At 38.4% G+C, this 5,633-nt stretch overlaps 1 long non-coding RNA gene across 1 annotated transcript; it reads left to right on the top strand.

The window, feature by feature from the left end:
• Positions 1-3,537: 3,537 nt before the first annotated feature.
• On the top strand, positions 3,538-5,060 carry LOC104280017. The gene is made up of 2 exons (XR_717876.1): positions 3,538-3,755; positions 4,424-5,060. It is a non-coding gene; the product is annotated as an uncharacterized LOC104280017 (long non-coding RNA).
• Positions 5,061-5,633: the final 573 nt, after the last annotated feature.

The raw sequence follows: 5,633 nt of genomic DNA, 5'->3' as shown, positions 1-5,633 counted from the left end.
TAGCCAGGCCAGTCTCCTTCCCCACTGACTCGTTTTTAGCACACAGGGAAAGCCGGCTCCTGTGCCTTTAAGACTTTGCTCTTGAAGTATGTCCAGCCTTCCTGGCCTCCTATATCCTCCAGGACAGCCTCTCAAGGGATTTTGTCAGTCTCCTGAACAGGTCAAAGTTGGCCCTCCAGAAGTCTAAGGTGGCAGTTTACTAACCCGCTGCTCTCTGTGCTCACACACAAGTGCCCCACCTAGAATTTAATTTTGTTTCCTTGACTTTGGGAGCAGCGTACAGCTGGAAAAATGTTTTGAGAAAGACAGTTCCCTATGGTACTCCATACCTGCCCCAGAAAGTGCCAGGCAGTTGTGTTGCTGATTGCAGCACGTAGTTATTTTCAGGCTGACATGAACATGGATTAGTTCAGTTCTGTGTGCCAGCGAAAGCACACTTTTGAAATAGACTTCATAGAAATAGATCTCCCTGCATCTATATCCTTTTCTCTCTTTTTTCCCCTTCTCCCTTTATTTTTATTGTAGTGTTTTCCATTCATGGGCTACTGCAGAGCCTTAAAGTCCTCCTGAGCTAGTCGTAGGCAAAAGAACTTTGACTGTTGTGTCAAACATGATACGTGAGTGGAAGCCAAGTTGAAGGAGTGTTTAAATGTTCACATTATAACAGGTACTATAACTCAGTGCACTTGGGAAATCCACATAACCTTTTATTGTGGTTAAGTAAACACTTTTAAGGGAATATATACATTCTCTCATCTAGCTTCATGCCCACAGTGTGTTAAAATAAATCTTGGACAGACAGATACTCTTTGAAAAAATAACAGCTTCATTCACACACTTCAAAGAAGTGATTATATAAGCACTAGATAAATTTGCCACAGACCTTTTAATGAAATTGAATTACATAAGGTAGGGCAAGGGTTCATTGTGAGGTATAATAGCAATATACCTTAGTACCTTGTAAAGCATGGAAACCAAACATGACATTTTTCATCTCTCTTGAAGCCTATTGTAACAGTATGGCAAACTAAAGATATCTGCCAAGAGCTCTTTGCACATTCTTCCACAGAACCTTTTTTAAATTTGGGTCTGCAGGTCTGAGGGTTTAAGTTCAAAATCATTCCAGTTTTGTGACAAAATGTGTAATACACTTGCTACTCAGTGTGTTGCCCTTTTCTCTGTGTTATAGCTACAGCTTGTACTGGGAAATGGATGCAATCCTCTGCTGCTGCCAGGAGGCAGGAGGTAATAGAGAAGCACCACGCCATGCAGGCATCTCCCACTGGTCAGTGGGCTTGCTGGAAGAGTCATCAGTGACCAGCTTCCATTTTCCGTTCCTCGCTACGAGGGGCTGAGAAACTATTGCATTAGGGTGCATAAGTTTAGCTTCTTGAAATTCGCTCTGCCAAGCGTGTTAGTCTCTGTAGAAATTATTAGCAGAACTAGCATTTCTCTCATTGTGCTTTAGGCATTTTATCCTCATTCAGACAGTTCACTTATTAAATATTTGAAAACGTTAACAGGAGTAAGAAGTACTCCATTACTACCCTGTCCTTGATTAATGGAGATAGACATGTCCACCCTCTAAATGACTCAGCCTAGAGCTATTAGCTGATCAGAAGAGCTTAAATCATTTCTAATTTCTCACCGTGAATCTCTCCCCTGGAAGTTTTGCCTCTTTTCCTCGGCTGCCTTCTCAGCTTTCTCCAAGGAATGCTCTTGCAGTGTGGGAGGCAGGCTGGTGTCCTATCAGTAACTTTATTGAAGTTATTACACACTCCTTGCTTTTAAAAATCAGATTGTTTATTTAGGAGCCTATGCTAACCTGATAGTGATGGAATGAAGTGCCCCAGCTTGGCATTAGCTGTAAATGCAAGCAGAGAAAAGGCTTCAGTGTGTTTAGGTGACCTTTCACACCAAGAACCCCTTCCTTATGAGTGCCAGTATATGGATATGGTCGGCAAAAGAAATGTTTGAAGAAACCTGGAATGAAATTGCTTCCCAAAGATCTGTTTCTGAGACAGTGCTAGTTAACACTTCTACTAGGGAGATGCAGTTTCTAAATTCTGTTTATTTCTTACGTGTACAAACAGAATTGAAAGGTATTACCTTGCCTTCATAGGCTGAAGTTCTCCTTGATGACCTCTAGAAGCTCTTTACATAGTTGGTAGAAGGGAAGAAAGATATTTCTCTAGAGAGTGATTCAGATCAGCAACATACTTTAGCTTTATTTTATATTATTTAGGAACTGCTAGCAATAACTATATCAAGTAGTAACAGTGCACTGGGGTTTTTTTCCTCTTACTTCTTGATTTAGCTCAAAAACAGTTGGTTTAAAGGTCTTTGCTCCTCTGTTCAGGGCTTCTATTTCAGTCATCTCAGTAGTCATATTATCATAGGGTTTTCTTGTTCTTTTTTTTTCTTTTTTTTTGTTAGCAGAGAGACTACCTCTGTGAATTAGACGTTATTTCTGTTCCTTAGTGGTGGTAGGTTTGGAGAGAAGCAATTCAGACAAAAAACATCATGTTCAGTATAGACTGTCTTTCCTGAAATAAAAGAAATTACATTGCTTTTCACTGAAGTAAAAAATTTATTATTTTTTTCCACTAAACCAAGCCTATTTTTCTTCAGTTTTAGCTGCCTCTTTTAAGTCCAGTTATTCTTGGCTACGCAGCTAAGGTGAACTTAAAAGAGCTTGCCCTGTTTCAGATCTTTTCATGAGCTTGCTGTTCAGCCATTGTTGTAGTGAAAATTTACCGTGATACAGTGAAACCTGTCTATAGGGAAACAGGTGCCCAACAGTAGTATCTTTAACTTGAGCTTCACGTTAGATGCTTGTAAGGATGCTTAAGACACATCAAGTGAAAATGAAACCTCAAGAAGCAGCGCACGTTCATACGTATATACTGCTGTGAAGGAGGATGGGAAAAAGTGGAGTCTACTAATACTTACATAGCTACACATACTTGTGCACTTATTTGTTGTCCATATAGGATTCACTGATGATGCAAATTCTTGAAGTTCTTAGTCCATAGAAGGAAGTTCATCTTAGATAAAAGTGGTTTGATTCTTTCTTATACATAAATTGCCCTTACAAAGAAACCATAACTGAAATTTTAGCAGAGAAGTTTGAATCCTTATGCAAAGTAGTTAAAAATGTGTTCAGAGATTTGCAAGATTCTTAAGTGTGACATGTGTTTCTCCAGTCCAGAATTAATACAGAATAGCAACACTAGAGCTTGGAGTATGAGCACAAACAAAGGTTCGTTTGCTAAAGCATTTATCGGAAAATTGTAGCCAAAGCTTACTTTGCTTAATTTGAACCAACTCTACTACAGTTGTAAAATAACTGGTGAATATTCCTATACAGCAATCATTTCATTTAGATTTCATGACATTCATTTAACTGCAATATTATACTTGTGTGCTGCACAAAAATGAACTTTCTTCATGGGTTCTGCACTGCTGAAATTGGTTTACCACCAATGAAGTTGGATTATAAATGAGAAAAGCACCAGTTTGTTTGTCTTTTTGCAGTGGTTGATCTCAACCTCCTAAAGGAGGAGGTGCGGCTGTATAGCTGTACTCCTCGCAACTTCTCAGTGTCACTGAGGGAGGAGCTGAAGCGAACTGACACCATCTTCTGGCCATTGTGTCTTCTGGTTAAACGTTGTGGTGGAAACTGTGCCTGTTGTCATCAGAGTTGCAATGAGTGCCAATGTGTACCAACAAAAGTCACCAAAAAATACCATGAGGTACGCGCTTTGTTTACATTTACATGTTTGGAAATACTGAAAGCCAATTAATGAATTCATTTTTACTATAGGAATCCACTTATATTAGTATTTTCACATTTACTGCACTTGTGGTAAATACTTTTTTTTACTATTTTAATGAGGTGTTACATTAAAAAAGCACGGTATCTTCCTTGTTAGAATACTTTTCTGTGGAACTTTTAAGTCATTTTTGAGGTATTTGTTTACTGGTGTAATTCAGACACATCACAACCACAACTCCTTTTTCAGCTTTCCCCAGTGGTAGAAATTTATGAAGGAACAGATATCTGTCCATTCCCATTGTTATAACTCTGTAGCTGGAATTATTTATTATAGAATACTCTAATAATTCCATTGGGTTAACTATACTATTACCCCTTAAATAAAATTAGGTAGAAATATAAAACTGCAATACTCTCTTTGATAATAGCAACTACCTAGTCAACATGTTTTAATCGGTTTTGTAAAGACCTTGAGGTAAAAGCAAAAAAGTGGGTGGAATAAATGAAGAAATTCAGCTGAGGAAGGCCTATTTCTTTTAATATTCTTCCTGTCCTCCAGTTTGTTTCCCATGCAACCTAGCTCATAGTCTTGATGTGTGATGAAGCAATTGCCATTTTCTTGATGCTCAGCTTCTTCTCCTTCAGGTTCTTCAGCTGAAGCCAAGGATTGGCGTCCGGGGATTGCATAAATCATTGACAGATGTACCCTTGGAACACCACGAGGAGTGTGACTGTGTGTGCAGAGGGAATACTGAAGGATAAACGTGGTCTAATTGTGCTGTTTTCTTCCAAAGCACATTCAATCAATGGCTGATTCTATTATGGGGCTTGTGCATTATCTCCTTCTGTAATCTCAGTTGTTTGCTTTGGGGATCTTCCATCTTGAAGATTTACAGTGAGCTCTAAAAAGAGGAGAAGCCAAACTGGGATGATATGTTGTGTGGCAGCTCTGTTTGGAGGCCCAGTGAAAGGATGGGAGAAAGGCATCAATGAGGGATTTAAAATATATGTATTGTTTTTGTTCCCCACAATTTTCTTGACAATACATGGATTTATAATTTAGGAGTAAAAATAAAGTTAGAAGGCTCACATCATGGAGACTTGATCCTGCTGGCTGTCTCGTTTCTACAGCTCCAGTACATCTGGCCTCTGGTTGAAAACACCTGAAATCTTTTTTTCATTATTCAGCTACTCCTATGTACTCCAAATTGAAGCGTTCTCTGTTGTATAAACTTGGGTTAAAACAGACTGTCTTGTTCCAAATTAAACTTAATTTGCCTAATGCTGGTAGGAAGGACTGGATTTTTCCATATGCTCTAGTAAAGTTCCTGCCTTTTAGAAAGAAGACTGGACAATACCATGAGCTAAGGAAGCAAACATTGAAAAGAACAGCGCCTTTATTCTTACTACTATGGCTGATGATCTTTTGTTTGTTTGTTTGTTATTTTTTATCGTGTACATTTTTATACTCTCCTTTTGACAATATAACTATTTGCTTTTCTAAACTTGTTAAATATATCTATTTTTACCAAAGGTATTTAATATTCTTTTTTTATTACAACCTAGATCGACTATTTTTTAGTTTCGTGAGACTTTAAAGCCGGATTTATACAGTTGGAGGGACAGAGATGTGGTTACAATGGGAAAGGAGCATGATCTCTTTACAGTTTGTTGCTACACAGTGAAAAAATACAATTTTTTTACCTGCATGCACAGTAATAAATAAGAGATATGTGGATGAAGCTCTAAGCTTGCTAGCTCCATGACATTGAAAATATGCGAGACAGACGTTGCTGTAAGTGGTTTCAGAAGCTGACTTAAGAGTTCCCTCTCTCCATACTGGCCTTTGTTCAGG

This window comes from Apaloderma vittatum, unplaced genomic scaffold (assembly GCF_000703405.1).
Source record: "Apaloderma vittatum isolate BGI_N311 unplaced genomic scaffold, ASM70340v1 C12340856, whole genome shotgun sequence".
In the NCBI taxonomy this organism is placed as follows: domain Eukaryota; kingdom Metazoa; phylum Chordata; class Aves; order Trogoniformes; family Trogonidae; genus Apaloderma; species Apaloderma vittatum.
Note: the sequence above shows the minus strand (reverse complement) of the source record. Positions and strands in the feature narration are given on the sequence as shown.